At 39.3% G+C, this 11,747-nt stretch overlaps 1 long non-coding RNA gene across 2 annotated transcripts; it reads right to left on the bottom strand.

Annotated features, from left to right (window-relative positions):
• Positions 1–255: 255 nt before the first annotated feature.
• On the bottom strand, positions 256–11,088 carry LOC122210726. Of its 2 annotated transcripts, XR_006198195.1 has the most exons (4): positions 9,447–11,088; positions 8,879–9,010; positions 2,048–2,182; positions 256–991 (listed from the first exon to the last, which is right to left on the bottom strand). It is a non-coding gene; the product is annotated as an uncharacterized LOC122210726 (long non-coding RNA). The 2 variants fall into 2 exon arrangements; XR_006198196.1 differs by lacking the exons at positions 8,879–9,010; positions 9,447–11,088 and adding an exon at positions 3,711–3,793.
• Between the last annotated feature and the right edge of the window lie 659 nt (positions 11,089–11,747).

The raw sequence follows: 11,747 nt of genomic DNA, 5'->3' as shown, positions 1-11,747 counted from the left end.
TTTTCACTTTCTTGATAGTATCTTTTGAAGCACAAAAGTTTTAATATATTTTTTATTTTTTAATGTTTTTTATTCTTTTTTGAGAGACAGAGTGTGAGCAGGGGAAGGGCAGAGAGAGGTGGAGAAGAATCTGAAGCAGGCTCCAGTCTCCTTAGAGCCTGTGCTCTATCAGCACAGAGCCCGCCATGGCGCTCGAACCCACGAAATGTGAGATCATGACCTCAGCTGAAATCTGATCCTTAACCAACCGAGCCATCAGGCATCCCACAAATTTTTTAATTTTAATGAAGCTCAATTTATCTGTTTTTTTGTCTTGTTGCTTGTGTTTGGAGTCATATCTCAAATTCCATTGCCACACCTGATGTCATGAACATTTACCTCTATGTTTTCTTCTAAGAATCCCACAGTTTTAGCTCTTAGACTTGGATTTTTGATTCACTTTGAGTTATTTTTTATATAGTGGTGAGGTAAAGATCCAACTTCATTCTCCTGTGTGTGACTGTATCCAGTTGTCCCAGAATCATTTGTTGAAAGCACTATGCTTTTGCCTTTGAATGGTGCTGGCATCTTTGCCAAAAATCAATTTTCCATAGACACCTTGACACACAACTCTTATTGGAGTCACGAGAAAAAATGGATGAGGAGTCTTCCATAAATGGTATGCAGAAGGGTGGTGGCTCTTTTCAGTAAGAAACTGAACACAAAAGATGGGGGATTTATTAACCATCAATGTTTTCCAGGAATACAGAGCTCAGATAAATACAGAGCTGACACTGTCAAACCCTCCTTTTGTTCAATAAGAATGAATATAATAAACTAACCTAAACAAGTAAAAGACCAGCATAAACCTCCTGAGTGAGACAAAGCAGGATCTGTCTAGGACTTTTGTTGGTGTTGTTCCCGTAAAATAAGCTGGACCATCTGTTGAGAGGTTATAGCAAAGGTCAATTGTTTTAGAATCTTGAAGTCCGGACATCTTAAACAGGGTTATCTGAAATGAAAAATAAAAAATATCAATATAAAAGATGGAATTGGAGCACCTGGATAGCTCAGTTGGTTAAGCGTCTGACTCTTGATTTTGGCTCAGGTCATGATCTCTTGGTTTGTGAGTTTGAGCCCCGACTCAGGCTCTATGTTGCCAGTGCGGAGCCTGCTTAGGATTCTCTCTCTCCCTCTCTCTCTTCCCCTCCTCCCCTCCCCCTATCTCTCAAAATAAATAAACATTTTTAAAAAATGGGGTGGCTCAGTCGGTCTGACTCTCAATTTTGGCCCAGGTCATGATCTCACAGTTCATGAGTTCAAGCCCTGCATCAGGCTCCACACTTATGCTGTGGAAACTGCTAGTGATTCTCTCTCTCTCTCTCTCTGTCTCTCTCTCTCTCTCTCTCTCTCTCCCTCTCTCTTTGCCCCTTCAGCACATGCTCTCTCTCTCTCTCAAAATAAATAAATCAACTTTTTTTGTAAAGATGGAATTAAAGCAAAGAACTAGGAGTCAACCTTGTGAGTCACAGGTTTAGTGGATTCCAAAAGGCTGGTGGAAGAAAATCTTTTGATTAAGCAGCACTTCTACGGAAATAAATGAAGGCCGCCCAAATGAGAACAAGCAAAGACTATTCAGAACTTGCGACCATATGGAAGTCAGCCACCATCACTTATACTTGGCAGAGACTCAAGGCACAACTTAGTGGACCAGCTGTATGGTGAAATAAAAGGGAAGAAAGACTAGGTACGCCCTGATAGGATGCTGTTGGCATGAAGAAATTAGAATGAGACTAACTCGAGTTAGGGCATGCTATTAGTTCCCCTAACTAATTAGGGGAACATTTTTTACTTTTTTTGGAAATGAGGGACAAAACTTAGGGAATCAGGTGGTTATTAATCAAGACTCGACCATTTGGGGCAGTTGCTGCAGAAATGGTGAGTTGGCCTGCCAGGCTGATTGCTACTGAGGCTGTGGATCAGAACTCTGTTTTTATAGTCTGAGAGTCTGGCCATTGCCTGTATGTACAGTCAGTCTCCCAGTTCCTCATTTCAATCATTAACTCACTTGCAAGAAGTTGGCCAATTCAGAGAAAGCTAGTGATCCAGATCTGTGCTGCTCAGAGATTGTTAGTCACCTCCATAGTCAACTGTATGCGAGATCTTCCTGACCTTTCAGTTGTTTTGTCATCATTGGGATCATCTGATGAGAGAACGGCTGTGTGAGAACATTTAAGACTCTGGATAGAATACAACAGTTCAGCATAATGATCGCATGACCAAAAACAAAAACAATTAATAGTCCCTATAAAATGCTTCAAAACAAATCCCAGTTGCCCAACCCAAGCCAAGAGAACAAATATCATAGGCCATGAGGACTAACTTTAGATAGCCAAATAGCATTCTCCTTAAGCAATGTATAGCCTGTTCCACCCTATTTTGTTAATCCAAGTACAGTAAGAACTATTAGCAATAGCACAAGTGCCATTATGACTAGCTTAAAAGAAATTTACAGCAATGCAATTGGCCACCAATGAGTAGACATGTCACTCATGCCAATGAGTTGAAAGTGATCTGTATTCCGTCTAAGCGAGAGATGGTATCATTAGTAAGTTATGCAAATTAGTGAGGTTTCTTACACCTTTTTCTACTTGTATGATTCCCACTGATGGGAATAGTATCATGAACCATGAATCAGTAATTCCTACAGGTAGTGTCCTGAATAATCAAGAGTGGCTTCATTTTTCAACCTATGTCTGAGTTGGAATTTCTAGCCATGGTGATTTATAGAATTAAGGTTTCGGTCCACAGACAAGCATTGGACTACTGTTCTTAAAGGTGTTAGTCTGAAACAAACAGAATCAGGAATCCTGGTTACAAAGAAAGTAGTACTTGGTAGGGATACGTGAGATCTAGGAAATAATGAGTTATATGTATCATGAGGTCAAAACTAATGCCTTCTATCAGTTGGGGTACATATTTGGGTTCCTGTTAATTTCTTCCAGATGGCAAGCATTTGGTCCATTGCCCTTAGAAAGTTGTGGGAAATAAAGTTTAAAATTATATAGGGTCTGACTGATTGCAATAATTGGTTCTTTTGCATACATGGACACTGATAAAGTCACAGGCTTATTTGTTTAAGGTCATTTTTCCATGTAAGTACAAATGGAAACATCATTCCTTATAGTCTCGTTAGACCATTCCTTATAGTCTCATTTGGTGAGAATGGAATTCCTCAGAGGTTTTATAATGGGATACAGTGATAGATGGCATATCCGGCTGTCAGTAAGACCACAGGCAGTAGCTACTGTTTGAGATAGTCTAATGATGGCATTAGAATGAGTATGTTCTGGCCTAACAATTATATAAGGATGGAAAAAGGAGAGAAAGAGCTTTTATGTGTGAATAGCAACCAAGGATCTATAGAAAATAAGGATAATTATTAGTAGTAGATAGGTAAAACAGGAATCAGACAGAGGTCTTGGTCCAACACCCTGGGCAGAAACTATTCATTGTCTGAAGCCATCTGCTTGTTCCAAAGGGATTAGGTGAGCTGTTTCCTTCCAAAGATCATTTGTGTCTACAAGATCTCAGAGTATCCTCAATTTAAATTCCCCTATTAAAGTAGCCTTGTAATTGTGCAGAATTCTGAATTGCTTCCTTAATTGTTAAGCGTGAAACCAAGCATTGGCTCCGTGGCATTTCACTGTTGTATTTGTTGCTAATAGTACCTGATAAAGTTCCTTCCATTGAGATCAAAGGCAGCAGATTTCCTCTGATGTTTCTTCCAACAGACAAAATATCCTAGCGGAAGATCATGAAGAGGTGATTCAGAAAAATGTTTTGGGGAGGTACCCTTAACCACTGGTGATAGAACTGGGTGTAATACAAGAGCCCCTTGTAAATTTTTTGCCATGTCACCATGCAGTAGGGTGGAGTCTAATATCAGAGATAAAATTCCCAAATGCATGGATCTTGCAGTTACCAGTTCACAGGGGGATAATTGATGTGTCCCAGAGGGAGTGAACTGTAGAGCCGTAAGACCTAGTGAGAGTGTCTTTGACAAGAGAACTCGAGGATTTCTGAAAGTTTTGTTAATTTAAATTCAAGGATTTTCATCAGTCTTTTCAACCTTTTCAGAAGATTGTGGGTGATAAGAACAGTATAGTTTGTAAGTAAGGGTAACATCTTACAGAATTTTCTCACAAGGGTGTCTGGTAAGTGCACATCCTGATCGCTTGATATAAAAGTCGAGATGCCTCAGGCTGAAAACACAAAATCAAGCAGCTTTTTAGTGACCATAAGACCTGTAGCTTTTCAGCAAAGAAATGCTGCAGCCCATCCTGAATATAGATGTACAATAACTAAAAATATTCAAATATCATAGAAGTTGATGCCAGTTAAAATCCATCTCAAGGTGTTCAAAGTCCCACTGAGGTCCTGGCTGTGTCTCCCCTTTACAGATTTTCCAGGATTAGGTTGTTGACAGGTGACACATGACCTGAAAATAACCTCAGCTATCATTTTAAAATTTTCTCACCTATGTTAAGATGATCAATTTGTCTGTAATGAGTAGTTTCATGAAGAAATGTAGTTAATATCCACTTGAATTTATCTGGTTTAACCACACTGCCATCTTGAGCACTCCAGAGATTATCTGAGTGAAAGATACAACCAGATCCTTCCTTTTCAAAATCGGACGCCATACGTTGATATTTTTAATGGCCTCTTTGAATCCTTCCAGAGATATATCCTTTGAGGGTTTCGGTAGGCTTATAACTTTGGTTAAGGAGAGTTTTTAGCATAATGATCTCCTACAGCATTTTCTTTAGCTTCTGTATTATCTCTTTTTACATGGGCTTCAATCTTTATAGTAGCCATCCCTCTAGGAAGTAGGAGGACATCTAAAAATTCCATAACTTGTTGTCCATTTTTAGGAGGATGCCAGCAGAGCTGAGAACCCCCTTTGTTATGAAGAAGGCATCCCAGAGTCTTGTACTACAAAAGCAGATCTGCTATTCGTATATATACACATATGTATTCTCTGATCATTAGCGAGTGGAAAAGCTCTAGGAAGGGCAGTTAAGTTTTGCCATCTGGACTGATTTTACTTCGGGTAGAGGACTATATTCTAAAGAAGCATCTTCTTAAATTACTGATAGCATTTCCTGCTTGATAATCTCCAGTTTCAGTTGAGGTACGCTCCCTCAGCAAATAATATTAGGTCAGATTTCTCAGTGGGATCTTTAATACATTGTGCATCTGTGAGGTACAGATAGCTCCCTAACTGAAGTAAGACAATCAAGCTGTTGCAATTCTTTTAGGAGCAGGAGAGTGGCATGGATTCAGGTTGTCTCAAGGGTGAAGAGTAAAGAGGAGAGAGTTAACAGAATCTCTTCAGAGGTTAATCAGTTGGCTGAAAAGTGTTGTGTGTTCTCAGTCAATAGTAATGTCTGTGTCGCATGAGGAACCATGAGAGTAAGTGGAGAGCCTAGAACTAGTTCAGCAGAAGCACTGGCGACTTTTGTGATGGCACCGATTACCTTAAGTCAAGAGGGAAAAAGCCTTTACAATAGGGTCAAGGGTGAGACAATAGTAAGCAACTGGCTTTTGATGATTCCCATGAAATTGAATTGAAACCCTAAGAGCTTCTTCAAATCGTTCATGCACAATTTAATGAAATGGCTTTCTAGTTAGGAATACCTGAAGAAGGAGGCCATTGAAGGGCCTTCTTTAGGTACACAAGGCCTATTTATATCTGGGCTCCCAGATCTGAGTCTCTTACCAAAGACTTAGACAATTCATAAAGAAGTGTTGCAATCACAGAAAAGTTTGGTACCCATTGCCTGAAATTTCCAATTAAACCTAGAAATCCTCCCAGTTGTCAGCTTGAAAGAGGTCTAGGATAAATTTGGATGGTCTTTAATCTATCAGGAGAATATTTCCCTTTCTTACATAGGTCATTTCCTAAATAATGGACTGTATTGCGGAACATTTGTAATTTATCTTTTGAAGCATCATGTTCCTTTTCTGCTAAGGCTGAGAGTAAGTAAAAGATTCTTTTCACAAGCTTCCTTGTCCTCTGAACAAAGTTAAGAGATTATTATGTTATATTATATTATATCAGAACTAAATCACAAGGGAAATTTGGATCTTATAAATCTTGATTAAAGACCTGGGGAAAAGTGGTTGATGGCTTCAGTGCACCCCTGAGGCATGACTGCCCAAGGATATTGTGGTCCTCCTCAGTGGAAGGCAAGGTCTAGAGGCATACTGAAAAAGGCAAAGCAAAGATCCTTTCAAATGAACAATGAAGCCAGAGGTGGTAGGCAGATTAGATGGTATTTGAATTGCATACTACACGGAAACAAAAGAACAATTTTGTTGATGGTCTTGAAGTCTTGAACAATTTATATCTTCATCCATTTGGTTTCTTTTTTGGCAGGATGAGAGTGTAGCAAGGGCTAGTGCAGACTATGAAAAGATCTTTGAGAAGAAGGTTTTTAAAGCTAGGTTTGAGCTCTTCCTTTGTGTGTCTGGCCTCAAAGGATACTGGGAAAGTTAGGGTAATGGTTTGGTATGATCTATCTGAATTTTAATAGATTCACCTCCAATTCCATTCCAATTCTGATGTTGGCATTTTTAGTCCATAAGGTGTCAGTTATGATGTCAAGATTTTTATCAGAGGTATGTATTAAATATTACGGAGAAGGCAAAGGTATATCCAGAGCAGATGCAATTTGATTATGAATAGAGGAGTCCTCTGGAATTTCAATATATAGCTCCTCTCGTGCGCATTTGCAAAGTAAATATCCCCTTATTAACTTTGCAAGGGTGGCATCACAGGACAAAAAAGAATGTTTTTCAGTTAAGGACACAGGGTTACAGCTAATGGCTGCAGATTATTTGAGATACCTGCTCCTGTGTGTGCTATGTTTTCTCTGAGGAATGTGTTGAGAAAGAGGTAGGATTTAACATAAAGCAGTACCCATATCTACCAAGAATTAATGAGGTTGACCATCTATATTTATAATTCACTTTGTTTAAAAGTAGTCCAGACTATTGAACGCATTTTCCTTCCTTATTAATCTGAGTTGAGAGATTTTTTTCATTTTGGTTTTTCTTTTGTTAAGATGAGACATTTTTTTTCCAGTGCCCCTCCTTTTTTTCTACAATATCTACAAATGTCCTTATCAATAGGTAGTGGTCTACTTAGCTGTTTGATCTTCAGGGCCCAAGGTTATTTTAAGTCTTGTCTTATTTTTATTCTAAAGCCATTTCAAAATGTTAGGTCAGGTGTTTTAGTTCAGATAAAGGGGCTATTTCCCATTCTAATTTCTTTCTTTGAATTAGGTGCCCAATCTCAGGTTCAGCAACATTGACAAAATGAGATGAAAGGGCTGCTGTTCAATCAACATCTCTCACTCCCACACATTTTTGGAAGATATTTTCTAGTCTATCCTAAAAAATATCCCATTGTTTCATCTTTACTTTTATCACATGGAATTATGGTCCAATGACCGTTTATTAAAAATGTTTTATGTATGGTGTTCAGGAGACTTTACCTAGCTTGCTTTTTGAGCTTCTTTTTGAGCCTCAAGCTTAATGTGAAAAGGGGGTTCTTATAGGTCCCTTATTGGGTAGGTCCAATCAGCATTTGCCATACAGAAGTAAGCATCTGAGTTTCCAACCAACATGTGTACAAGTTGAATTCTAAAAAATTTTTATGGGTATTTGCTGGTCTTACCTAAGTTTAGAGAAATCTTTAGAATTCTAAGAATTAGAGCTTGAGTGCAAGGTTTAGATTCTATAGTTCCCTGCATACCTAGCACATGAGAAGGATGGATTTTTAGAGGCAACTGGTTTTGGTAGTTTTAAGAGTTGGGGAAAGGGTCTGGACAAGCAGATGGAGGTGTCGACAGAGGAAAGAGATTGAAATGATAAGAGGGAAAAAGGAGAGTAAGATATAGGGAAGCAGCTGAAGGACAAGAAAGAGGATTTACTAGAGAAAGTACTTTGTTGTTCCTTAAGTTTGTCAAATTCCTCATAGCCTTGGCCAAAGAAACTTTTGGTGAAGTAATTTTTTATTTAAACTTTGTTTGGAGGTCTCTGTGTACCAATCAAAAGATGCTGCCCGTATGTACTGAGAAATCGTATTCCTTTCTTTTCTAAGGAACCTTTCAAATGAACAATGTTTTGAAGTCAAATGCCCCAGGTCAAATGCCCACTAAAGGCTTAATTCATACTTGGGAAAATTACAACATTTGGAAAGATAAGTACAAGAGTAAGGACTGTCTTGAGAGTGGATATGTGAAACAAGAGTTTTCCCAGAAGAGGAGATGATTTAGATTTAAATGATCCCATGAGAGCTGCCAATGCTGGTAGAAATGAAATGTGTGTGCAACGCATATTCCAAAACCCAAACTCATGATTGGTCACCTTCAAACACAGACTTGACAATGTGTGCCCTCTGGCATGTGGAATATCAGAGAGAATGCTCTCTCTGAATCAAAAAGGGGGGGAAAAGCCCAAAGGACAAAATCTTGAGATGGAAAGAACCTCATCCAGTTTTATTGGGTGACTTACAACAAAGTTTGTCCAAATGGGCAGTTCTTGTAAGAATGGCAAACTCATTGGTGTGTGAGGCTGCCATGAAAAATATGCTCCGAAGGCATATGCCTGTGTTCTACCATATGATTCTCCTTGTGACCTACAGCACTTTTAGACAGCAACCCACAGAGCAGTAACACAAATGCAAACAAAAAGGGATGAAAAGAATGGCTTGATTCCACCAATGATACAAACAAATGGCACCAATAACAAAACCTGGCTACAAAACTCAGAAGAAAGACCAAGGAACTCAACACGAAGTGTAGAGTTCAGGCCTGTGATGACTTACCACGTCGTTGTGGACTTGATGAGCAGTGAGCAGTGAGCAGTGAGGCACAACAGGTTCTGGGTGCCTGGTCTAAGACTGGAGGCCACGGTGATGGTCAGTGCCAACTGTATTTTGGTGGAACTTCCAAGAAAACTGTGGTAAGAAATGAAGATCACTCAAATGAAAATAAACAAATGCGGTTCATTCAGAACTTGCTATAGCAAGAGAATTACCACCATCACCTGAGATGGGCAGAAACTCAAATGCAGGTAGAGTTGTGGAAAGCTCTGGAGTGGAAAACAGGACGACCTTAGGTGAATGCTAATTAGAGGCAGTCGGCTTTCAGAAGCTAGAGAACTAACTAGAAGTGGACCATCTTATATGATTGATTAGAATATATTTGTTAGACATATAAGTTAGAAGTGAGGGCAAAAATTAGGGAAGCTGGCAATTATTGACCAGGTCCTGATTTGGGACTGATATTGAATAGGTTATATTGGGCTTCTTAGACTAATTGCTCTAGAGGCTGTGGGTCAGAGCTCTATTTTTGTACCTGGTCTGGTGATTGTTTGTATATTCAGTCTCTTACCACTGACTGAGTTTTTTGAAGCTGAGATGTCAATTGTATTGGTGGTGATGTCCACAGCATTGTTTCTTCTCCAATAAGGATGGATGGCTTGAGTATTTCGCCACACTTGCTTGGTAGTGCAAGCAGCGGCCTATGCATGGAAAGAGCTGGACCATGAATGATCAGGTGGGATGATGAGTCCTTCCAATCTTATAAAAAGTCCTTAGGCTTCAGCTTGCAGTGACTCTTCAGATTTTGGAGGCAAAGACCAGCAAAGGCAATTTCAGAGTCCCAATAAAAACCTGGCAATCGGTTTGTAGTTCTCATGACTCCAAGTCAAGAAGGAGGCAGAAAAATGGGAAAGTTTATTTTGAGGCTAAGATTAGTTTATAGCCAAATATTGAAGGAAACTGTAAGAACTGAAAATCTGGTTAAGGGTTGACAAGTTGTGCAAGGTGAGAAAACACAGTGCAATTTAGAAGTAAACATCAAACTGCTTTTTGCACAGGGAAACAGAAAGCTTAGTTACCAGACAAAACAAAGTTTCCAGATAGATCTGCAATTTACAGAGGTGCAAAATAGCTCAAAGGCAATGAATAGGGTCAGAATCCGGTAATCCAAAAGAGCATGCTATAGTTTCCCATTGAAACACCAAAGGCTCTCTACAGTCCCTTTCCCCTCTTGATCAAAGACAATCTCAAAGAAAGATGACTCTTGGTCACAAAATAAGGCTGGTCTCACTGGAGGTGGCCTGGTTATTTACATAGATGCAGCAAGAACGACGTGGTACCACGTAGGTCTTATACTGGCTTCTCTGGACGCTTTCAGAAAGAATCTCAGATTGGACTTTCCAGAGCCTCTTGAGGCTAGGAAGCCGAGCCAAACCTTCACCATCATTTTCCACCTGCAGTACCTAGTGATTTGGTGGGCATTCCTCTCTTCCTGAGGTCCTCAAAATAGCCTAGGATTCCTGAGCCTGCCAGGAAGTGACCTTCCTTGCTCACCTATAAGGCTGGGAACCCTATAAAGCCGGTTGCCAGGCCAGTTTTCCCAAGACGGACTTTGTAAGCATTGGCCCATCATGTCAACCTTAATTGCTGAAAAGCGTCTGGTCACATCTGACGAAACGAGCGTCATTCTCAACTGTGACATTATAGGCAGAGCCAGCCTTGATTAACCAATGCTTCCAGTTATGTCCTATTAACAAGGTGGACAGGCTCTTACTGAATCTATGCAAATAACTACAGTGCCACGAAAACAGGAATACTCCACGAGACTTCCCAGAATTTGGAAGGGTGAGGCAGGGCAGAGAAGAGGAATGTTTCCTTCGTGTTTCACAAGAGCACAGTCTACTAAATTGTTGTGAGTGCTAGATAGCTTGAGAGAAGAGAGAAAGTGCATCCTTACATCCAGAAAATAGAACACGAGAGCATCAGCACTGTTCCAAACAAAGCTCATAATCATGAATGATCAGTTCATTCAGTCCTGTGTAATAATTCTTGTTCCACTTGATCCAGGGTTAGTAGTCTCAGGAACACATCTACTTCTTCACTGGATGTCTGGAACTCCTGACTCAGTCCACTGGTATGATCTCATAGTTAAACAATGCCATCAGAAGCCTGCACCCAAGAGTATCTGGCAGAGTCTCCAGGCTCTTAAGACAATCCTTTGTTAAATATGGAACACTCTGCCTTCCAGCTGATTCCAGGTATTTTCATGGAAGCATCAGGAGTAAAACAAAGCATACAAACTATCTGTAGATGACAAAAGACTAGAAGGTCTATTATTTACTTCCTACTGATATTTTCAAAAGAGAATGATCTGAAGAGAGTTCATGACAATAATCATGCAATCGACAAGCGTATCTGGTTGTGTCCATGGCACAGAGAACAAAATAAAGTCAATCCAAAAAAGGTTTTGACAAAACATGTTTAAACACAAAGATTCGTGCCTATTTTCAAAGAAGAGATTGCATTTAATTTATGAAAACACATAAACATAATCTTCACAGAGAAAACATTTTCAGGTATAAGATAAAAATCCTGAAATATTAGATGTAAACCTAGTACAAAGTTAGAATATATCAAGAATATGTCAAGACTATCAAGTAAATAGATTTAATACATCTAAAGTAGGCTTTTAAACATCAGTAGTAGATTAATAAAACTTTATAGATAAATGATGTGAATCCCCAGTAGAAAACTAGCCAGGAAATACACTGAATTCGCATTAAAGATGTAAAGTTGCAACCAACTTAATGTTTTTAAAAATAACTAAAATTATGACTGCTAATATAATACTGCTTTTGTTTTACAGGCAAAG

This window comes from Panthera leo, chromosome F2, assembly GCF_018350215.1.
Source record: "Panthera leo isolate Ple1 chromosome F2, P.leo_Ple1_pat1.1, whole genome shotgun sequence".
NCBI classification, from domain to species: Eukaryota; Metazoa; Chordata; class Mammalia; order Carnivora; family Felidae; genus Panthera; species Panthera leo.
The sequence above is the reverse complement of the archived record's forward strand: the minus strand, read 5'-3'. Positions and strand labels throughout refer to the sequence as shown.